The 25,000-nt window shown below is 45.3% G+C and overlaps 2 non-coding genes across 2 annotated transcripts; both read right to left on the bottom strand.

The window, feature by feature from the left end:
* Positions 1–9,792: 9,792 nt before the first annotated feature.
* trnar-ucu (transfer RNA arginine (anticodon UCU)) lies at positions 9,793–9,865 on the bottom strand. Its single transcript has one exon. It is a non-coding gene; the product is annotated as a tRNA-Arg (tRNA).
* Positions 9,866–22,563: 12,698 nt separating this feature from the next.
* trnar-ccu (transfer RNA arginine (anticodon CCU)) lies at positions 22,564–22,636 on the bottom strand. The gene has a single exon. It is a non-coding gene; the product is annotated as a tRNA-Arg (tRNA).
* Between the last annotated feature and the right edge of the window lie 2,364 nt (positions 22,637–25,000).

The following is a 25,000-nucleotide window of genomic DNA, read 5'->3' as shown; positions in this document are numbered from 1 at the left end:
CTGGCTGTTTACTTCCCGCCCCCTGACGGATAATGTTTCTGCCAAGAGAAGACTGAGGGAGTTTGGGATCCAGTACTCTCTGAGGTATCCGGCGGTGCTCCGATAACCTTACATGGATCCGTACATCTCTTTGATACATCGGAGAAGGCAAGAGACTTTGTGGACAAATTAACCGAATCTGAACAATTTAGTATCTACAAATAGTGTTGTTTGGTTATGTCTTTGTTTTTTTTAAAAAAACCGAGGAAGTCCAGTTGGAGCTTTCTTTTCCTTGTTTTCCCGATTGGTAATAATCCGGTTTAAACTGTGTTTTGTGGCGGTTGAGATGTGTACTTTCAATTTCTAAGTGAAGTGAGAGCAGTAACAAATTAAAAATTCTATATATGAATGCACGAAGCATTAGACACAAGGTGGATGAGCTTGAGGCTCTTTTGGAAAGTGGCAGATACGATATTGTGGGGATAACTGAGACGTGGCTTCATGGGGACAGGGCCTGGGAAATGAATATTCAAGGCTACACGTGTTATCGTAAGGATAGACTGACGGGCAGAGGGGGTGGGGTGGCCTTGTTGGTAAGGGAGATTATTCAGTCCCTTGCGCGGGGGGACCTAGAGTCAGGGGATGTAGAGTCAGTGTGGATAGAGCTTCGAAACACTAAGGGTAAAAAGATCCTCATGGGAGTCATCTACAGGCCCCCAAAAATGTAGTCTGGATGTTGGAGGTAAGTTGAATCAGGAGCTGAAATTGGCTTGTCGCAAAGATGTTACTACAGTTGTTATGGGGGACTTTAACATGCAGGTAGACTGGGTAAATCAGGATGGTATCGGGCCTCAAGAAAGAGACTTTGTGGAGTGCCTCAGAGATGGATTTTTAGAGCAGCTGGTGCTGGAGTCGACCAGGGATAAGGCGATTCTGGATCTGGTATTGTGTAACGAACCAGAATTGGTCAGTGACCTCGAAGTGAAGGAGCCATTGGGAAGTAGTGACCATAATACAATAAGCTTCAATCTGCAATTTGAGAGGGAGTGGGTACAATCTGAAGTGACAATATTTCAGTTGAATAAAGGGAAATATGGAGCTATGAGGGAACAACTGGCCAAAGTTCAATGGTTTAATACCTTAACAGGGAAGACCGTGGAGGAACAATGGCGGATATTTCTGTGTATAATGCAGAAGATGCAGGATCAGTTCATTCCTAAAAGGAAGAAAGATCCCAGGAGGAGACATGGGCGGCCGTGGCTGACAAGGGAAGTAAAGAAACATATAAGGTTAAAAGAGAAAAAGTATAACTTAGCAAAGATAAGCGGGAAAACGGAGGACTGGGAAGTTTTTAAAGAACAACAGAGGATTAGTAAGAAGGAAATACGCAGAGAAAAAATGAGGTACGAAGGTAAACTGGCCAAGAATATAAAGGAGGATAGTAAAAGCTTTTTTAGGTATGTCCAAGGCAAAAAAATGGTTAGGACAAAAATTGGGCCCTTGAAGACAGAAGCAGGGGAATATATTACTGGGAACGAAGAAATGGCAGGGGAATTAAATGGGTACTTCAGATCTGTGTTCACTGGGGAAGACACAAGCAATCTCCCTGAGGTAACAGTGGCTGAAGGACCTGAACTTAAGGGAATTTCTATTTGCCAGGATTTGGTTTTGGAGAGACTGTTAGGTCTGAAGGTTGAAAAGTCTCCGGGACCTGATGGCCTGCATCCCAGTGTACTGAAGGAGGTGGCTCGGGAAATCGTGGATGCGCTGGTGATTATTTTCCAGAGTTCAATAGAATCGGGGTTGGTTCCTGAGGATTGGAGGGCGGCTAATGTTGTGCCACTTTTTAAGAAGGGTGGGCGGGAGAAAGCAGGAAATTATAGACCAGTTAGTCTGACCTCAGTGGTGGGAAAGATGCTGGAGTCTATTATAAAGGATGAAATTACGGCACATCTGGATAATAGTAACAGGATAGGACAGAGTCAGCATGGATTTATGAAGGGGAAATCATGCTTGACTAATCTTCTTGAATTTTTTGAGGATGTAACTCAGAAGATGGACGAGGGAGATCCAGTGGATGTACTGTACCTGGACTTTCAGAAAGCTTTTGATAAAGTCCCACACAAGAGGTTAGTGAGTAAAATTAGGGCGCACGGGATTGGGGGCAAAGTACTAGATTGGATAGAGAATTGGTTGGCTAATAGGAAACAAAGGGTAGTGATTAACGGCTCCATTTCGAAATGGCAGGCAGTGACCAGTGGGGTACCGCAGGGATCCGTGCTGGGACCGCAGCTTTTTACAATATATGTAAATGATATAGAAGATGGTATCAGCAATAACATTAGCAAATTTGCTGATGACACAAAGCTAGGTGGTAGGGTGAAATGTGATGAGGATGTTAGGGGATTACAGGGTGACCTGGACAAGTTAGGTGAGTGGGCAGATGCATGGCAGATGCAGTTTAATGTGGATAAATGTCTGGTTATCCACTTTGGTGGCAAGAACAGGAAGGCAGATTACTACCTCAATGGTATCAAATTAGGTAAAGGGGCTGTTCAGAGAGATCTGGGTGTTCTTGTCCACCAGTCAATGAAGGCAAGCATGCAGGTACAGCAGGTCGTGAAGAAGGCTAATAGCATGCTGGCCTTCATAACAAGAGGGATTGAGTATAGAAGCAAAGAGGTGCTTCTGCAGCTGTACAGGGCCCTGGTGAGACCACACCTGGAGTACTGTGTACAGTTCTAGTCTCCAAATTTGAGGAAAGACATTCTGGCTATTGAGGGAGTGTAGCGTAGGTTCACGAGGTCAATTCCTGGAATGGCAGGATTGCCTTACACGGAAAGACTGAAGCGACTGGGCTTGTATACCCTTGAGTTTAGAAGACTGAGAGGGGATCTGATTGAAACGTATAGGCTTATGAAAGGACTGGACACTCTGGCAGGAGGGAACATATTTCCGTTGATGGGGGAGTGCCGAACCAGAGGACACAACTTAAAAATACGGGGTAGACCATTTAGGACAGAGATGAGGAGAAACTACTTCACCCAGAGAGTGGTGGCTGTGTGGAATGCTCTGCCCCAGAGGGCAGTGGAGGCCCAGTCTCTGGATTCTTTTAAGAAAGAATTGGATAGAGCTCTTAAAGATAGTGGAGTCAAGGGGTATGGAGATAAGGCTGGAACAGGATACTGATTAGGAATGATCAGCCATGATCATATTGAATGGCGGTGCAGGCTCGAAGGGCAGAATGGCCTACTCCTGCATCTATTGTCTATTGTCTATTGTCTAAGTTATACCAGAGGATGGGTGGGGTATTTACCCCATCGATCTTAAATGTTTTTTTTCTTTATTCATTTTGCTATTCTATGGTATATTTACTTTCTATTCTGCTTGTGTTTGTGGTACGGCTCTAGCGAGAAGGAGAGAAAATGGTTGGGATGGCTAGATGCCCACTTATGGGCTGTTTGGGATGGGTAGTTACCCCCTTTGGGCAGGAGGTGAGTTCCCCAATTCAGCGCCATTGGCACTTTATATGGTGGTTTGTATTGCTTTTATTCTTTGATAGTTTTGTAGGTTTGTTAAATGTCGTGGTTTCAGTTTATGTAGTTTTTATATTTGATGGATCATATGACACTAAGGCTCAGTGATTTGTGGTTCGAGTTCCTCCTCTCTGGAATTTAAATTTTACTGCAGAATGTAATGACTTGATTAAATGGTGAACGTGGAATATGAAGGGAAGTCACTCACCAATTAAGAGGAAGAAGGTACTTTTGAGTCTTAGAAAGGAGAATGTGGATAATCCTTTGTTAAAGGAGACGCACTTGGATGACAGGGAGCATTTGAAACTACAGAAGAATGGCTTTGGTCAGGTTTACTTCACATCACTGAATACCAGAAGTAGGGAAGTGGCTGTATTGGTGAGGAGTAATCTTACATTTAAGTTACGAGAGTGTGTTAAAGACACACGCACAGGAGGTTTGTAACTCTAATAGCATTGATAAATGGGGAAGAATATGGTGTTATAAATGTTTCTTGCCCTCAAGCTCATCCCCTCAACATTTTGCTAGATGCGTTTTCAAATTGATCAGTCTTGTGTCCTGGCATATCACTAAAGGGGGAGATTTTAACTGTCTCATGGATCCCACAGTGCAGATGTTGCCAAAAGGCCCCCGACTCCCTCTGTACAAACTAAACAATTAGTGGATCTGTGTGTGGAGTGAGGGTTGGTGGACATCTGGAGGTGTCTCCACCCTACAGGCAGGGATTTTACGGTTTTCTTTTCCAATCCACACAGATGTCACACCAGGATTGATTTTTTTCCAATCCCCGTGGCAACCCTGGACTTGGTGGCACCTTGTACGATCGGTAATATTACCATCTCTGATCACACTCCAGTGTACCTGTTGGCTAAGATTAAGGATGTTACAGTGGGTCCAAGTCACTGGCAAATGGATTCCTTTATCCTCAAGGATAATACATTTGTGGAGCAGTTCTCTCAGAAGCTTTGGGCATTCCTAGGCATTAACTCACGCTCGGTTAGTAGCCAATCCTTCCTTTCTGAAATTGCCAAATCCTATGCCAGTGGGTTAGTTATTTCCTACTCTGCCAGTAAGAGGCGGCAGAAGGGTGAGCAGCAACGTCTCCTCAAAGCACGGTTGAAGGCAGCTGAGAAGGCCTACTTTGACAGGCCCTCGTTGTTCAAGTTACAGAGGATTATGGTGTTGCGGTCTGCATTGAATTCCGTGCTCACGCAGACAGCAAAGAACGAGCTTACTTTTGCAAAGCAAAGGTTATATGATCATGGTGACAGGTCTGGTAAATACTGAGCATATCTCGCTAGGAAAAGGAGAGTCCCTCAAGCCATTACGTGTTACTGTGAGACTGTGTTACCTTCTATTGTTAAAGAGGACCAGACGGGCTTCATAAAGGGCCGCAGATCCTCCAATAATGTTAGGAGGCTGCTTAATGTAATTCAAGTGTGTCAACAACAGTCAATATAGGGATTGGTGATTTCTCTAGATACAGAGAAGGCGCTTGACCGAGTTGAGAGGGTGTACCTTTTCTATACTCTGGAGCGGTTTGTTTTGGGCGAAGTTTTTATAAGATGGGTAAAGGTTCTCCACAATGACCCTCTCACTGCAACCATCACCAACAGGGTGTGATCAAGCAATTTTAACATTTTTTGGGTCAGCCGACAGGTCTGTTCCCTTTCCCCACTGCTTTTTACAGTGAGGATTGAATCATTGGTGGAGGCCATTCATAGGGATCCCAATATATCAGCTCCAGACGTGGGGTCAAATTTACATCAGAGTTTATTGTATGTGGACGATGTCCTCATTCTTTCATCAAATCCAGCAGTTTCAGTCCCTCGCCTGTTAGCATGCATCTGTGTGTTTGGCACCTTTTTGGGGGACAAGATAAATCTTTCAAAATCAGAGGCTATGCCTATGGGTGGTCTTATGAAAGTGTTAAGTCTTGAGGGTGAATATCGATTCCCATTTAAATGGTCACAGGGGGGTTTTGTGTATTTGAGCATGTCCATTACTCCAGTTCTGAATCGGCTGTTCAAAGCCAATTTTGTTCAATTATTTGACAAAATCAAACAAGACCTTCAAAGATGGAGGCCCTTCTGGTCTCGTGGTTGGGTCGGATAGCGCTTATTAAGATGAATATTCTCCCTTGTTTACTATACCCTATATGGATGCTCCACCCGATTTTCGAGAAGCAAACATTCAGGAGACTGAACGTCTGTTTCAGCCCCTTTATTTGACATCGTCAGTGGCCCCTCATTAAATGAGCTAAACTGCGATTGTCTCACAGACTGGGGGGAGTGGATCTCCCAGACATTAAAAGCTACCAACGAAGCTCACTTTTATCCTACATGAGTGATTGGGCTTGTGGGGACCCTCTTTCAATATTGTTAGATATTGAAACCTCCCAGGCTAAGGTGACCCCTTACTCGCTTGCTGTGTTTGGACAAAATGAGGACAGTAAGTGAATATTGCCATAACCCAATAGTTATCGATACTGTTAAAGCATGGAGGGCAATTCGGCAGAGGGAAGGCAATATTGGCAAGAATTCTTCTCTTACACTGGGTATGCCGGGTTTTCAACCGGGGATGATAGATTCAGGATCCAAACATTGGGCAGTTAGGGGTGTGTCTTGCGTGGGTGATTTGTTTGAGGGAGACACAATGATGTCCTTCGATCAGTTAGCACAGAAACACAAGCTACCGAACAGGGACCTCTTTCGTTTATTTCAAGTTAGAGATTTTATTCAAAAAAAGACGACACTTTTGACTGATCCGTCCAAATGCGACATAGAGAGAGGGGGGATTTAACATCATATTCTGCAGTCCCCACAAAGTTCTGTATTTTTCTGACACAACATCCCACCAAACCCAACACAGACCTGGGGATGATTCCAGGGGAGATGAGAAATCGAATTGACATCAGACAAAGAAGATCAGCCGTGAAGACCAGGCTTAAAAGTTAGCCATCCCAGATGGGACTTGAACCCACACTTCCAGGATGAAGAGGCCAGTCCCTTATCCAGTCCCTTAGCCTGTAAATACTGCACCCTGAACCTCTCATATTGTGTTCTTCTCTGAGTTTTATACTCACACTGATTGGTTGTTCCCCCTTCCATCTCACGCTAAATCATTGGCTGCTTGATAAAATTGATCTTACCTCCCATTTCTCCCCAAACGGACAGACAAGAAATTAACCAAACTCCAACTTTGCACAACTCAAGTCTGAGGAATATGGAGCAGAGAGGAAAAGGGCTCAATGTTATTTTGTGCAGCACTTTCAAGATATTTGCAGTTAGTGGGGAAGGAGGAAGTGGAGATGTTACAAAAAGCTGCATTGAGGACACTTCAATAGGATCTTAGTGGGCATTCAGCCCATTGGGGCTGTGCTGTCTCTTTCAGACAATTCACCCCAAGATTTCCCAAACCCTGGAATTACCTTGTGTAAGTTTCTACTGAAGAACATTTTCCATAATCTCGAAGCAGGCAAGTGATTTTTAACGGAGTAGTTGGAAAATCCAGTCAATTTGGATTGAGATGGAGTTGATATGGGATGAAAATCAGCCACCACAAAGACCAGGCTTAAAACGTCAACACCCCAAAAGGGATTTGAACCTCCAATCCACTACATCAGAATCTACAGTCTAACCCATTAAGCCACAAAAACTCAGTGACAATACTCTACTGGGAATAGTTGATCTTAAACGAGTGCTACAGCCGAGCATATTTCAAGATCTGTCACGACACACTGAGGGATACACTAAAGTTTCGGGCAGCTGCTGCCAAGGTGTAACAGGGAAACAACACAGTCTAAGGTCTTTCTGACAAATTATCACATCATCCTTTCAGTTCTCAGACCCTCTTGGTGCCTGACAATGAACAGAGATCGGTTCCTGCCCAAGTACAAAATGCCTTTTTTGTCACGACACAGAACTTTGCGAAATGTCAAAATTCCAATCGTTTGTTGGTTCTTTTCTCTCTGCATAGACTGTACACAACTGATTTAGAACCTGTGTGTGCGTTACTATTTGATCTTTTATGAATAAAGTATATTTTTTAAATAATCAAAATCTGGAGAGAGAGAAAATCTGCACGAAATTGCGAGACCCCCCTTTGTGGAAAAGAGCCAGCCCTATATCGGGACAGGAAGGAGATTCCAATGGCCCAGCATGGATTGTTCCAGTTAATACCCTCGCCTCCTTGACCACAAAGTGAAGTGGGAGATGGCACGGGGCAGGGTGACACTAGGCACACGGACACACAAGATGGCCTCTGAGCCATAAGTTGGCCACTTGGCGCACAAGATGGCCGCTGGACCACAAATGGAGAGAGACAGCAGTGCAAACATAGACACTGCCTGGGGCCACCAGAATGCCAGCACATTGCACTCACAACCGAGTTGATTAGTTTAAGGCGGATGGGAGAGACAATACACATGAATAACATACACTGCCCGCCGAAGGGTCTGGGTCAGACAACAGCTTTGATAGAAATGTTAGATACAGCCTCAATACAGAGTGATAATAGCCAGGGCTGCAGTAATCGTCCTTCTCAGGAAGAGTGATTAGCGCCCATTACTACAGCAACTGACTTCAGCGCAGACGCTGAAACTGACAACAACTGCACTGAAATTAACAAAGGCCACGCTGGAACTGACAATAACTGCACCAAAACGATCAAGGATTCTGCAATGTTGACAATAAACAAGCCATGTTACAGAGACAATAACCTCATCACTGACCTATTATATCACAAAATGTATAACAGTATCTTGACCATGTGCTCCGGGTTGAGAGAAGAATCACAGCTGACCACTGTGCTGTTGGTGCTGCTCTCTCCCCGGAGCTCCGGGATTTCCTTGGACAATAAACTCTGTTGGTGAACCCCGACTCTGACTCAGAGCCTGGTGATTTTCAGCAGTTGCCTTCCCACAAATGTTTGTCCAATCTGTGGATGTGGCACTCCAAGTTCTCCAACGATGGCCTAACTACCTCACATCTCCATCATAGCCTCCTTGCAATTGTATTCAATACCTTGACTAAGAAAGGTAAGGACCCAAATGCATAGCCACAGACCCATCAGTTCCAACCTTGAACACCCAGATTTCAATCATTTCCATTGACATATTGGACATCATCATAAATACCAAACATGCAGGTAATCTGTTGTTCAAGTGGTAATGTTGACAGAATATAGCTTAGTCTGATACCAACATAACCAAAACAGAAGCTGCTTTGTCCATAGATTGGTAGCTCCATCTGTTGGAGCCCCAGTGATCTCATAGATAAGGCACTAACTTCCTAAACCAGTGATTGTGGGCTCAAGTCTAATTTGGGGTTTTGATTTTGTTGAAATCTTCACTGTGCAGCTGATCTCAATCCTGTGTGGTCAGGTGACCATGGCAACAAAATCAGGCATTCTCAATTGATCCTCATCTGGAGAAATTTGACCTGACAGAAAATTGGTCAAACTAAATTAAACAGCAGCTCTCAGCTCCAGAGAACAGTGCAACTAAAATCAAAGGACTACAATGTTTCAAGAAGAACCAGTTCCAACCAGACTGTGGGTTGAATATTGGAGAAGTGTCAGCCTGAGTCAATCCACTTTATAGCTCCTGGCATGACAACAGTGAAGGGTATTGGTGTGACCCCATTGGATGATGTGAACCCAGCTCATGACCGTATTGGCCAAAGCCTCAGAAGATTCTGGAAGATCAGGGACAGGAGAAGAGGAAAACACACCTGAATGCCAAACCTTAGCAAAGCCTTGACTGGGTCCTGCAGTGGAGCTCTGACCATCTGCTCCAAACCTGTTCATAAAAGACTTCGCGTGAGAAGGGCAGGCCATTCAGCCCATCACATCCACACTGACCCTCTGAAGAGCATCCCATCCAGGCCCAACCCCTATCCTCTCACCCTGCATTCCCCAAAGCCAATCCACCGAACCTGCACATCTTTGGACTGTGGGAGGAAACCAAAGCACCCGGAATACCCCATGGAGAGAATGTGCAAACTCGACACAAACAGACACCCAAGGGAGGAATCGAAGCCAGGTCCCTGACACTGTGAGGCAGCAGTGCTACCCACTGAACCACCATGCCATCCCCAGGAGAATCTCAGTAGGTTTTCAGCCATTGTGACTGTGCTTTCTCTTTCAAAGAATTCACCTCAATCATGCAAATCTTGTGTAAGAAATCATTGGGCACCACTTCCCATCAACTGAATGCAGATATGGAGATTTTCCCAAAGTAGACTAGCAATCAAGTTGACACAGGGCAAGTGACAGACACCCCAGATGGGACTTGAACCCACAATCCCTGGCTTAGAAGGCCAGTGCCTTATCCATTAGGCCACTGGGGCTACATGTGTGATGTTAAAATGGCAGCTTTTAAGTTTTGTTTTGTTTTGCACGAACACACTGACTGTGGCTCAGCCAGCACAGAGTCAGTGCCCTGGACTGAGGGGATTCTGAATCTCCTGGTTATATATGTTTTTCTCTTTACCCCCGCACTGCTGCCTAACTGTGGTAGTGCTTATATTTTCCCAGCACCCATGTTGTGTGTGTGCAGGTGTGAGACACAGTGAAAGACAACAGATGTACAAATCTTTATTCAATTCCCACCACCAGGAAGAAAGGAAACACCCGAGTGGCCAGTGACAAGCATCAAAGGGCAATGCTGTGTGACCAAACAGTGAGGGGGAGGGCACTCTCTGAACAGCTCAAGGATGTTGGTAGACACTGCGTGCTCCTTCTCCAGGGACACCCGGGCTCGAATGTAACCACGGAAGAGGGTCAGGCGATTGACCCGAACAACCAGTTTGGCCAGGCCCAGGAGCAGACCCACGAGGAGATCCTCTGACCAACCCTCCCCCCTCGGCACTGGGTGCCCAATGATGGGGAGTGTGGGGCTGAAGTCCAACCAGAAACGGAGGAGAAGGTTTCCCAGAAAGCTAAAAAGGGAGTGCAAGCGCCCTGTTCCATGGACTCCACAGCACCACAGAACAAGCAGTTGGGCTGGGAGTCCGTGAACCACCACAATCTGTGGACTGCCGCGTGCAATACCCTCCACCCCAGATCCCCGTGAGAAAGGGGGAGGACTCCCATGTAGAGAGCCCTTCACTGGGGATGATCCCCACCGCCCGGTGGTAAATGGGCACGCCAGGGTGTGTCCGGGAGGTGGATGAGGGTGTGCAGCAGCAGTCTGTACAGGGCCCTGTGTGATACACCCCTGAAAGGGACAAAACTAAAACTCCGGAGACAGCTCAGGATGTGGGGCACAGGCTCCCGCAGGAAGTACAGGACCCTGGGGCCAATGTGAAATTCCGTCCGGGCAGGAGTGAGTGCAGACGGGATCCCACCGCACACCTGAGCATCCTCCAACTGGGGCACTACGTGGGGTCTGAGCACCGTCGTTTTAAGGTGTCGGATGGTGGTGGCCACGTACCGGACGTCTACCGCTGCCCTGCTCGCTATATCCTGCGGCAGCGTCCAGCCCAGGCCCCCACCATCCAGCACGTCCCCGACCCTGGTCACCCTCACAGTCACGGCCCTCCCCTCCGACAGTCACTCGAACCCACGAGTACGGAGGTGCGGATTCCTGAGCAACGTCTCCCTGACGACAGCCGTTACTCCTGCCGGAGGGTAGGCGTGACGCGATTCGACCATGTTCCAGACCGTGAGCAGGTCCTGGTAAAAGACAGGCAGTGTCCTGAGAGTGACCTCCAAACCATCACGGTCCCTGAACAGGAGCTGAGTCTCGTAGTTGAGGTTACGCACCTGGTGGAAAAAATACGTCGTCAGGGCACCCCGCCGAGGGGGAGGCTCAATGTAAAGGTATCGCTGCAAGGTCTGAAGGTGGAACGTCGCTACCTGGGTGTGAACGCACACCAGCGACTGACCGCCCCCCCTCAATATGGAGACTCAGGACCTGCGCAGTGACCCAGTGCATCTTTTTGTCCCAGAAGAAGTGAACCAACATTCTCTGGATGTCAGCGACAAAACCAGGAGGAGGGACCAAAGTGACCAGCCGGTACCACAGCATGGCAGGCACCAGCTGGTTTATGACCAACACTCGACTCCTGTGAGACAGCACTCGGAGCAGTCCTGTCCAGTGTGGAACCTGTAACTGGAGTGGGTGTGATGGTGGGGCGAATGGGGGTGGAGTCATGAGCAGGGGTAGTGTTCCCCTCGGGGTTCTGGGGGGTGGGGATAGTGACAGTGGGTTCTGTGGGGGGGCACGTCAGTAGAATGCAGGGGAGTGGCGGAAGTGGTGGTGACCAGGGCAGTCGGGGTGGCGGGAGTCACTGAGCATGTGGCATCAGCGATGATGTAAAGGGCGGAAGTGATGTCACGTGTGATGCATGAGGAATTGTGAAGGGTGGAAGTGGTTGTGGGAGTGGCCATGATGGGGTGGAAGTGACATCATCAATCAGCGTGAAATATTCAGTCAGCATGGATTGAGATGAAGTTGACATGAAACGAAAATCATCAACAAAGCCCAGGCTTAAAACCCAAGCCCCCCAGATGGGACTTGAACCAACTATGACAAGCTTAAGGAAGCCAGTGCCTTATCCATTAGACCCCTATCGCTTCCACCTTGGACTCTCTGTGGAAAGTGTTGACCTCAAAGTATGGAGCAGCTGCTGTCAAGGTGTAACAGTTAAAGAACACTGTCTAAGGCCTTTCTGACCAGTTATGACATCGTCCCTTCATTTCTCAGACCCTCTTGGTGCCTCAGAATGAAGAGAAATCGTTTCCTGCCTCAGTAGAAAGATCTGCCTGAACTTGCGAGACCCCCCTTTGTGGAAAAGAGCCAGCCCTATATCGGGACAGGAAGGAGATTCCAATTTCTGGATTAGTGGTGCTGGAAGAGCACAGCAGTTCAGGCAGCATCCAAAGAGCTTCAAAATCAACGTTTCGGGCAAAAGCCCCTCATCAGGAATAAAGGCAGTGACCCTGAAGCGTGGAGAGATAAGCTAGAGGAGGGTGGGGGTGGGGAGAAAGTAGCATCGAGTACAATGGGTGAGTGGGGGAGGGGATGAAGGTGATAGGTCAGGGAGGAGAGGGTGGAGTGGATAGGTGGAAAAGGAGATAGGCAGGTAGGACAAGTCCGGACAAGTCATGGGGACAGTTACTGAGCTGGAAGTTTGGAACTAGGGTGAGGTGGGGGAAGGGGAAATGAGGAAACTGTTGAAGTCCACATTGATGCCCTGGGGTTGAAGTGTACCGAGGCGGAAGAGGAGGCGTTCTTCCTCCAGGCGTCTGGTGGTGAGGGAGCGGCGGTGAAGGAGGCCCAGGACCTCCATGTCCTCGGCAGAGTGGGAGGGGGAGTTGAAATGATTCCAATGGCCCAACATGGATTGTTCCAGTTAATATCCTTTCTCAGATGGATAGAGCTGGAGAGAGAGTAAAGTTTGTGGGAATTTGGGAAATGCTGACAATCTGTTTTAATATTTTGTTAATAAAATCAAGTTGAACCGCAAACCAATTTTGTCCCCCTTTGTCTTCATCACCAACAGGAATACTGAAGGAAAGTTGAGTTTAATTACATTATGTTACTAATGTTCATCTGGTTGATCAGTGGAAATTAAAAGCCATGTCACGCAACAGGCAGAGTCAATCTTTAGTTGAGTAGAAGTTCAGCAGAGAGAAACAGACTTACTTTGTGATATAATAGGTAATTCCTGTCCCATTGATCTATTAACTGTAGGGAACTTTCAGATACGTGGTATCTTTAGAGCAATTAAATATCCTCCCAAGATATATGCTTTCACTCTCAACTGAAGATGTTATAACTTCAATGGCTAAGAGTATTAACCAATAAATCAATGCCAAGCCAGTTGAAGTATTACACTTGGCATATCATCATCGCTGTAATTGCAGAATGCAGCATAACCTATTCCGTCTTCTAACCTACTGACAGCCTACTTTTCAGAAGTCTCCTTACACGACTCTGAAAACAAATTAAAAGAAACCAATTAAATCAAATAAGCACAAATTAAAATGTCTCAGTCATTTAAAAAGGCTCTGTAACAAAAGTCAAAATCTCCCAAGAAAGCTTACACTTACAGAGTCACAGAGTTGTACAGATCCTTCGCTCCAACTCGTCCATGCCAACCAGATATCCGAAAGTTATCTAGTCCCACAAACCAGCATTTGGTCCATATCCCTCTGAAGCCTTCTTATTCATGTCCCCATCCAGCTGCCTTTTAAATGTTACGGAGTCTTAGAGTTATACAGCACGGAAACAGACCCTTTGGTCCAACTCGTCTATGCCGACCTGATATCCTGAATTAATCTAGTCCGACTTGCCAGCATTTGGCCCATATCTCTCTAAACCCTCCCTGTTCATAAACCCCCATCCAGATGCCTTTTAAATGTTTTGGAGGAGCCGGTGTTAGACTGGGGTGGACAAAGTTAAAAATCACACAACACCAGGTTATAGCCCAGCGGGTTTATTTGGAAGCACTAGCTTTCGAAGCGATGCTCCTTCACTGGGTGGTTGTCTTCACCTGATGAAGAAGCAGCGCTCTGAAAGCCAGTGCTTCCAAATAAACCTGTGGGATTATAACCTGGTGTTGTGTGACTTTTAACTTCTAAATGTTGTTATTGTACCAGCCTCCACCACTTCCTCTTGCAGTATGTTCCATATAAGCACCACCCTCTGCGTGAAAAGGTTGCCCCTAAGGTTCCTTTTAAATTATTATTCCTCTCACCGTAAACCTTTTCCCCTCTGTTTTTGTCCTCCCCCACCCTGGGGAAAAGACTGAAGCTATTCACCCTATCCATGTCCCTCATGATTTTATAAACCTCTATAACGCCACCCTTCAGCCTCCAACACTCCAGAGAAAATAGCCTCAGTCTATTCATCCTCCCCCGAGAGCACAAACCCTGTAACTCTTGCAACACCGTTGTAAATCTTTTCTGAATGCTTGCAAGTTTTACAACATCTTTCTATAGCAGGGAAACCAGATTTGAACGCAGTATTCCAAAAGGTGGCATAACCAATATCCTGTACAGCCACAACCCAACATCCCAATTCCTATACTCAATGCACTGACTCATAAAGGCAAGTGGATCAAATGCCTTCTTCACTGTGCTATCTACCTGCAACTCCTTCTCTTCCTAATCTATGTGTATGTGAGTTACAATAATCTTTTTGCATTCTGATATGAATAGATTCGCACCTTTATTAATTCAACATATCCAGGTTTAATTGGATACTTTTAAACACCAATTCAATTGGTTTGGGAGGAAGACATCCACAAGAAAGGGTCCCTTTTTAAATTAACCTGTTAGTGACCAACCAAGGATCCAGGTAAATGAAGAAAGAAAACCATTTCATCCCTGCTCACCTGGGAGCTTAACAATTTGGGGTATCTGTCTGGAACTGTAATAACGTGGGGAACAATTCTCACACCAGCCTCTCTTTGTCAGTGCTGCATGTATTTACGAAACAATGCCCTTCACCAGCACATCTCAGTGATATATTTAACATTCCATTCACATTAATCACTCCAAGGGCATGATCTACATTAAGAATATAAACAGTAAGTGGTGAAACTCTCAGGTTCGGAAGCATCTGCTGAAAAAAACAAAATGAATATTGCAAATTGATAATTGTGCTTCTCTCCACAGATGCTACCCGACCTGCATTTCAATATTTCCTGATTTTAGTGCAGATTTCCAGCACTTGTGGTATTTAACTTTTGTATATTTTTTTACGTAAGGAGAATGGAGACTTGAAAACATTGAATGGGACTTTTGCTCATTAACCTCTTGGGAATTGTCTGCTGTTGAATGATTTGATTCAGACTTTAGACAAGGTGCAATCATGACAAGGTCTGTGGGATTGTACTTATTATATATCAAGGAACAGCTCATCAAATAAGGCAATCCTCTGAAACAGATGAATTCTCACCTCAAGTTTGGGGAGAAAGGTATAAAGGATTAGTATTAGATGGGGTGAGATCTGATCAACTTCAGAAAAACTTTGATCTTAAAACTACAATTCTACAGTGAAAGTGAAATATTGCGAAGTGTATGGTTAATTGTCGATGATATTTGTTCCTCCTTATTTAATTTCTATAAGTATCTGTACAGTAATTTATAAACATATATTTACGAACCATTGTCATGCATTATTTTGGTAATTTTATAATTTGCCATTACTTTCTCTTCACCATATTCAAGGAGAGTGTTTATTACAGTGAGTGATACCACACAGTATTTCAAATGCACTGAATTGGTTTTGAAAGATAACTCAATAAATGCAGGTTGATGCTGTCGATGGTTCCTGTCGATATATTTCGTTGACCTGTTCAGACGTGTTATGATGTTAAGTCTTAGGCAGAAAGAGGGAGAAGGTATAAGTAAGGTTCAAGAAACTGAAGACAGTCAGAGCCCTGGAGATAACAGGAATGAACTCAAACAAGGAAATAGAGAATTTGAAGGGACCATGCAATGTTTATGGAAAACAGGATGAAGGAACCTCCAAGGCATTTTACAGAGGGATAACAAGCAACAGGTCACCAGGGAAAGGGTATGTCTTCTCAGAGCAAAGGAGGGAATTTACACATGGAGCCGGAGGAAGTGGGTGAGGTTCTTAATGAATAAACTGCATTGGTATTTCCAAAGGATTCTGGGTAGTCCAAGATGGAGGATGGGAAAAAGTTGTGACTGTAAGAGCTGCCCCTTTTTTGAGGCATTTTAGGTGTTGGGGGTGATTTCCTCAAATTCCAGGAGCAGCAATTACTGTTTTATTCTGCAACTTTGGAGAAAAAAACCTCAAAACAACGGCACTTTTAAAAGGAAGAAAATCAGACAAAGAAAGTGAGTACATGGTCAGGGGGGCGGGAGGGAAGAAACCTACACTGCTCACTGATATGGATAGGAAGGGTCGAGAGGGATATGGGCCCAGTGTGGGCGAATGGGACGAGATTAGATTAGAATATGTGTTCGGCATGGACGAGTTGGCTTGATGGGTCTGTTTCCATGCTGTACATCTCTATGACTCTATGACATGGTGGATGGTGAGTCTTGTATTTTGATATTCTAGAGCATGTCAATATTAAAAAGGAGGTGTTGGGTGTTTTGAAAAGCATTAAGGTAGACAAGTCCCCAAGACCTGATGGAATCTATCATAGAATCCTGAGAGAGGCAGGTGTGGAAATTGCTACGGATTTGTACAAAATATTTGTATCCTTTATAGTCCCAGGAGAATTCCCAGAGGACTGGAGTATACCCAATGTTGTTTCTTTCTTTAAGAATGGCAACAAGAATAATTCAGGAAATTAAAGGCCAGATTGGCTTCCTGTTATTCATTGCTTGGACATCACTGTCTGTGACTGGATGGTACCCCCTGGAAGTCACTCTGTAAAGATCTCCACCCCTCTCCCTTGGGGTCTCAGGATCTCAAGGTGTTCCTCTCTTTGGCCAAGGTTTCCGTCCATGTGTAACGGTTTCCTGAATGTGGTTCCTATGAAGTGCCTTGTGCCATGAAAAGGGATCACTACATGCAGGCTGTAGTTGGGTTGAAGTGTTATGGAGAGCAGGCAGGAAAGTGGAGTTGAGACTGAGATGAGATCAGCCATGATCATGTGGAATGACAAAGCAGGCTCCAGGAGCTGAATTTCCTCATTTTTAAGATCTTTGGAGCACAACCAAAGACAGAGCTATCAATTTTCGTGGGTGTCTAACATGGTATCTCACCTCAGATGCATCATGAACAGGGTGTCCATGTTCAAAGCCAGGGGTTGTGAGTTCATATCCCATTTGGGCTGTTATGTTTTTAAACATGAACTCTGATCAGCACCCTGTGTCTGTTTGATCTCAATTCCAGTTAATAAGGGGAGATGGTGGTGCAGTGCTAGACCTGGAGTAGGAATCCAGAACACCAAGTTCATGGGGTGGGGGAGATGGACTGTAATCCCACCATACAAGGTGGTGAAATCTCAGCTCAGGAGGAGCTTTGTCTGATGGGAACCATATATTGCTATTGAGGTTTGTTAGGAAGCTAACTGGTTCCATATTCTCCTTTCAGGAAGAAAACCTGGTGAGACTACAGACCCACAGCAATGTGGTTGACTCACCCTCTGGGCAATAAACGCTGGCCTAGTCAGAAACATATCGCATTCCTTCCCTGTAGCTCAGTCACAATCCTGGAACACCCTCCATTGATTCATTGTAGGTTTACCTCCAACAAATGGTCAAAAATCACACCACACCAGGTTATAGTCCAATGGGTCTATTTGAAATTACGAGCTTTCGGAGCATTGCTCCTTCATCAGGTGTAATGAGAGAGGAGGCATCAGACACAGAATGTATAAGGAAAATATCAAAGGGTCATACAAGTGATGTGAATGTATGGAACAAATCCAAAATGGCCGACTCCCTCCTGTTAAATCTTCAATCAGTTCGAAAGGAGATACAGGCAGCACATGGATCGCAGTGGTTCAAAAAGATAGCTCCCCATCACCTTTCAGGGGAAACTAGGGAGAGGCAATAAATGTTGATCTAGCCAGCAATGTTCACGCCCTAGAAATGAATAAAAACAATCCCATAATGGAGTAAACTACCAGGGAAAAAGTCAGAGTGTAATGACTTGAAAACATCAAGCCCCAACTTTGGATGGTTTCTATTGTTATGTTTTACATTATCATCCAAAACGCACCAGTCATTGACATAAAGGTTATGATTTGGAGGAGCCGGTGTTAGACTGGGGCGGACAACGTTACAAATCACACAGCACCAGGTTATAGTCCAACAGGTTTATTGGGAAACACTAGCTTTCGAAGAGCTGCTTCTTCATCATGTGGTTGTGGAGCAGGATAGTAAAACACTGAAGTTTTGGCAACAGGTTTGCAGTGTCATGGCATGTAATATTAAACAAATTGAGCTGAAGTCTTTCATCTTTTAGAATGATCATGTTCGTTTCAGTTCCTTGTTATGCACATCCCAGACCTTTGTTAAAGTTACATTCTCAATAGAGTTTTAACAATCGGTGCCATCTCAGCTCAGATAATGCATTGAAGATGTGAGGTTAAAATCTGTCTGTGTCCCAATGTTCGGTCAGACTGATTCTATTTCTAAAGTGGCATTTACAGAATCTTCCGTGGTTTTATGCAGTTTTTGAGAAAAACTAAAGATAATTCTGAACGTACAAATACACCCCACAAACGTATATGTGTGTTTGTGTGCAGGGGAGACTGAGTGAGTGTGTGCATTTGGGTGTGCGTGGGAGGGGGCGATGGTGTGAGTGTCTGTGAGAGTGTGTGTATGTGTATGTGTTTGAGTGTAATGGGGTATACATCTGTGAGAAGGTGTGTGTGTGGGTGTGAGTGTGGGAGTGTGTATGTGTATTGTGTGACAGGATGAGTGTGTGTGTGTGTGTGTGTGTGTGTGTGTAGTGCAGTGGGGTCAGCTGTAGTGTGACATGAACCCAAGGTCCCAGTTGAGGCCATCCCCATCGATACCAAACGTGGTTATCAGCCTCTGCTTGGCCACTTTTCGTTGTTGCCTGTCCCAAAGTCCACCTTGGAGGATGGTTACCTGAAAGATCGAGGTTGAAAGTCCCTGATCGTTGAAGTGATCTCCGACTGGGAGGGAACACCTCTGTTTGGTGATTGTTACGCGGTGCCCATTCATCTGTTGCCGTAGCCTCTGCTCGGTCTCGCCAATGTACCATGCATTGGGCATCCTTCCCTGCAGCGTATGAGAAAGACAATGTTGACCGAGTCACATGAGTACCTGCAGCGTACATGGTGGGAGATGTCCCCATGTGTCATGGCGGTATCCATGGTGAGACTCTGACACGTTTTACAGTGTGTGCTGTGACAGGGTTGTTTGGTGTTGTCCTGAAGGACGGGCAGTTTGCTGTGAACAATGGTCTGTTTAAGGTTTGGTGGCTGTTTAAAGGTGAGAAGTGGAGGGGTGGGGAAGGTCTTGGCGAGGTGCTCATCCTCATCGATAATGTGTTGCAGGCTGTGGAGAATGTGACGTAGTTTCTCAGCTCCTGGTAAGTACTGGACAATGAAGGGTACCCTGTTGGTTGCAGCTCGTGTCTGTCTCCTGAGGAGGTCATTGCAGTTTCTCCCTGGGGCATGACAGAACTGGCGATTGATGAGTTAAGCATCGTATCACATTCTTATCAGGGCATCCTTGTGGACTTCCAAGTGCCCCTCACATTCCCCCTCACCTGAACAGATCCTGTGTAAGTGTACGGCTTGTACAGAGGGGACGGCTGTTTTAATATGTTGAGGGTGGGTTTGTGGTTGAGTGAGGTGCTGTGGTGCCCATCCTTGATGGAGATGCATGTGTCCAAGAATGAGACAGATACTAAACAGTAGTCCATGGTGAGTTTGATGGTGGGATGAAACTCGTGAAATGTTGGTGAACATAAATGTTGGGAGAATGCAGCATTGTTCTGACATGAACACAACCAAGGTTGAGGGGATCAATTCTCCTGACATGGCCCCAGAAGCACGTGTTGTCCCAGTGACCTAACAGCTACATCTCTGATCTTCTAAGCTACTGCCTGTGGTTTACATCCCTTCTGGGGATACTTTCAATTTAAACATTCTCTCCAATTAAAACCCTCTCACTGCATTATCTCCATTCAAATTAAGTTAATCTCGGACCTAATATCTTTTAAACTCTGCATGGCTGCTTTGAGTTCATCGAACTGTACAACCATTGAGCTTGTTTGACCTCTGTACTGTCCTGTTGGCATTTAACAGGAAAGCTGGGAATTTTTCTTGCAAATGTTTCGTCCCCTGTCTAGGTGACATCCTCAGTGCTTGGGAGCCTCCTGTGAAGTGCTTCTGTGATGTTTCCTCCGGCATTTATCGTGGCCTGTCTCTGCCGCTTCCAGTTGTCAGTTCCAGCTGTCCGCTGTAGTGGCTGGTATATTGGGTCCAGGTCGATGTGTTTGTTGATAGAGTCTGTGGATGAGTGCCATGCCTCTAGGAATTCCCTGGCTGTTCTCTGTTTGGCTTGTCCTATAATGGTAGTGTTGTCCCAGTCGAATTCATGTTGCTTGTCTTCTGCGTGTGTGGCTACTAAGGATAGCTGGTCGTGTCGTTTCGTGGCTAGTTGGTGACACCTTTGTAATAATTAAAAACACAGAAATAGAGAACACACACCAGATCATCAACGCCACACTCACAGGAATCCGATTCACTAGAGAGGAAGAAAAGGACAACCAACTCCCATTCCTGGACGTGATGGTACAGAGAACACCGAACGGAGAATTCACCACAAAGGTTTACAGGAAAGCCACACACACAGACCAAGTCCTAAACTATGAAAGCAACCACCCCAACACACACAAACAAAGTTGCATCAGGACACTATTCAAAAGGGCCACAACACACTGCAGCACACCAGAACTACAAAAAGAGGAAGAGGAACACCTATACAAAGTATTCGCCAAAAACGGATACCCTCGCAATTTCATCAACAGATGCCTAAGGGAGAGACAACGGAACGAGGACATGCCGCAACCCAAAGGACTAGCCACACTACCATACATCAGGAGCATTTCTGAACTGAAAGCCAGACTACTGCGACCACTAGGACTCATAACAGCACACAAACCAACAGCCACTCTCAGACAACAACTCACCAGAACGAAGGACCCGATACCCAACATGAGCAAAACCAATGTAGTGTATAAAATCCCATGCAAGGACTGCAGAAAACACTACATCGGACAAACAGGAAGACAGCAAACGATCCGTATCCATGAAGACCAACTAGCCACGAAACAACACGACCAGCTATCCTTAGTAGCCACACACGCAGAAGACAAGCAACATGAATTCGACTGGGACAACACTACCATTATAGGACAAGCCAAACAGAGGACAGCCAGGGAATTCCTAGTGGCATGGCACTCATCCACAGACTCTATCAACAAACACATCGACCTGGACCCAATATACCAGCCACTACAGTGGACAGCTGGAACTGACAACCGGAAGCGTCAGAGACAGGCCATGATAAATGCTGGAGGAAACATCACAGATGTGCTTCACAGGAGGCTCCCAAGCACCTGAGGATGTCACCTAGACAGGGGACGAAACGTTTGCAAGAACAATTCCCAGCTCGGCGAACAGAACCACAACAACTTGCACCCGAGCTACAAATCTTCTCCCAAACTCATTTAACAGGAAAAAATGCAGGTGAAATAAAGTTATTCCACACTCAATAATTTATATTTACATTCAATGAGTTGGACCAAGATAACAGTAATCCTAAAGGTGGAAGATTCATTGAAAATATTTGATTTGCAAGTAATGACAGGCACAGTGAAAAGTTTTGTCTTGTAAGCAATACAGGCAGCTCACAGAGTTCAGTAGCATAGATAAGTAAATAATAGGGAAACAGCAGCAGGAACAAAAACACAGGTACAGGCGAATACTAAGAGTCTGTGAGACCGTTCAGTATTCTAACAACAGTAGGGTAGAAACTGTTTCAAAACCGATTGGTGCGTGTGTTCAGGCTTCTGTACCTTCTCCCCGATGGTAGAGGTTGTAGAAAAACATTGCCAGGGTGGGATGGATCTTTGAGAATGCTGGAGACCTTTCCTTGACAGTGGGCCTGGTGGATGGATTCGATAGATGGGAGGTTGGCCTTTGTGATTGTCTGGGCCGAGTTCACCACTCTCTGTAACCGTCTCCGATCTTGAATGGTACAGTTGCCATACCAGGTAGTGATACATCCAGACAGAATGCTGTCGATGGTGCACCTATAAACGTTGGCAAGGGTATTCTCTGTCAGTAATATCCAATGTTCTGGAGGGATCAGTGTTGAAGGGTTGGTTTGTTGATGAGAGTGTGATGAGAGCTGGCTTCCAAAAGCAACCTCTCCAACCGCACACTCAGGAATCTCGTCCCCATCCAGAAACAGCAGCCACTTGATGACCACCTTCAACATTCAATCCTGCAGATCCTCGAAAATCTTGTGCAAGATCATGTTGGATACCACTGACCATCAACTGAATGCAGAGATGGGGATTTTTCCAAAATAGATTAGAATAGAGGATAAGCCACAGAGACACCCCAGATGGGACTTGAACCCACAATCACTGGCTTAGGAGGCCAGTACCTTATCCATTAGGCCACTGGGGCCCCACGTGCAGGTTGCCGATGGCAGCCTTTAAATACTGCATCCTGACCTCTCATTGTGTGTGTTTCTGAGTGTTAGATGCTCACTGATTGTTTTTTTACCCCTTCCATCTCATGCTAAATTGTTGGCTGCTTGATAAATTGATCCCGCCTCCCATTTCTCCCCAAACGGACAGATGAGAAATCAACCAAACTCCAACTTTCTGGATTAGTGGTGCTGGAAGAGCACAGCAGTTCAGGCAGCATCGACCTCGCTTCGAAATCGACGTTTCGGGCAAAAGGGCTTTTGCCCGAAATATCGATTTCGAAGCTACTTGGATGCTTCCTGAACTGCTGTGCTCTTCCAGCACCACTAATCCAGAATCTGGTTTCCAGCATCTGCAGTCATTGTTTTTACCACCTTCAAACTCCAACTTTGCACATCTCAAGTCTGAGGAAAATGGAGCAGACAGGAAAATAGCAAAGGGCTCAATGTTATTTTGTGCAGCACTTTCAAGATATTTGCAGTTCGTGGGGAAGGAGTAAGTGAAGATGTTGCAAAAAGCTGCATTGAGGACAAATCAACAGAATCTTCGCGGGCATTCAGCCCATTGTGGCTGTGCTGTCTCTTTCAGACAATGCACCCCAAGATCTCCCAAATCCCGGAATTACCTTGTGCAAGTTTCTATTAAACAGCATTTGCCATGATCTCAACACAGGCACAATGATTTTTAACAGAGTAGTTAAAAAATCCAGTCAATTTGGATTGAGATGAAGTTGACATGGGATGAAAATCAGCCACTGCAAAGAGCAGGCTTAAAAATGAAATCCCTGAAATCCCAGATTTCAGAGGCCAGTGCCACAGCCATTAGGCCACGAGGGCACTATATTGGCAGACCACTGGAAACAGTTGACCCCAAATGAGTGTGACAGCCAAGCACACTCCCAGATCTGTGACAACACACTGAGGGATGCACTAAAGGTTCAGGCAGCTGTTGCCAAGGTGTAACAGGGAAACAACACAGTCTCAGGTCTTTCTGACAAATGATCACATCGTCCTTTCAGTTCTCAGACCCTCTTGGTGCCTGACACTGAACAGAGATCATTGCCTGCCCAAGTACAAAATGCCTTTCTTTCCACAACGATACAGAAGGTTTGAGAAATGTCAATATTCCAATGGTTTGTTGGTTCTTTTCTCTCTGCATAGACTGTACACAACTGATTTAGAACCTTTGTATGCATTTCCAAATGATGTTACAAACTGTTTCAATACTTTGTTCATAAAATCAAGTTGAAACGCAAATCAAATTTAGTCTCCCTTTGTCCCCATCACCAACAAGAATACTTGAGTAAAGTTGTGAGGAATTCATCAGACCAATGAGACTCCAGGAATTCTTCCAAGATGTCAGCAATGATCCCAATGAGCCAACCAACGAACGGGAACAGTCATCAGAGAGATCCATCGTGGAGCGACCAAAGAAGGAGTCGATTTGTATCCCTGCGGAGGGCCGCTGTCCTGACCTTGAGATGTATGCTCAACCGTCAGGAGATGGGTGAATGACAGATTTAAAAATCACACAACACCAGGTTAGAGTCGAACATGTGGAAGCACTAGGTTTCGGAGCACTGCTCCTTCATCAGGTGGTTGTGGAGAATAAGATTGCAAAACGCAGAATTTATAGCAAATGTTTACAGTGTGATGCAACTGAAATTGTATCTTGAGAAAGACCTGGATTGTTTGTTAAGTCTCACAACTTTTAGAATGGCCAGGTTGGTTTTCGTTCTTTCATATGTAAATTGCAAAACTTTTATGAAAAGTTACATTCTCAAGTGAACTTTATCATTTGGTGTCGTGTTGGCCCAGATGATGTATTGAAGGTGTGAGCTCCCCTGTGTGAGGCTGTCTGTGCCCCAATGGTCAGACTGATTCTAATCTAAAAAACAGATTGACAGCATCTTACATGATTCATACAGTTTTTGAGCAAAGTAAAATGTAATTCTGTAAGTACAAGTTCATCACACATACTTTTATGTGTGTGTATATGTGTGTGTGTGTGTGTGTGTGTGTGAATGTGTATATGTGTGTGTATGTGCATGTGTATATCTGTATGTGTGTATATGTGTATGTGTGTGTGTGCGTGTGTATGTGTGTGTATGTGTATGTGTGTGGGTGTGCATGAATGTGTATATGTGTGTGTGTGTGTATGTATGTGTGTGTGTATATGTGGGTGTGTATGTGTATATGTGTATGTGTGTGGGTTGATGTATATGTGTGTATGTGTATGTATGTGCATGTGTTTGTATGTGTGTGCGTGTGTGTGTGTCTATGTGTATGTTTGTGTGTGTGTATATGTGTGTGTTTATATGTGTGTTTATATGGGTGTGTAT

The sequence above is a fragment of the Chiloscyllium punctatum genome, chromosome 18 (genome assembly GCF_047496795.1).
Source record: "Chiloscyllium punctatum isolate Juve2018m chromosome 18, sChiPun1.3, whole genome shotgun sequence".
NCBI lineage: Eukaryota > Metazoa > Chordata > Chondrichthyes > Orectolobiformes > Hemiscylliidae > Chiloscyllium > Chiloscyllium punctatum.
This window is presented reverse-complemented; position numbering and strand designations above follow the sequence as displayed.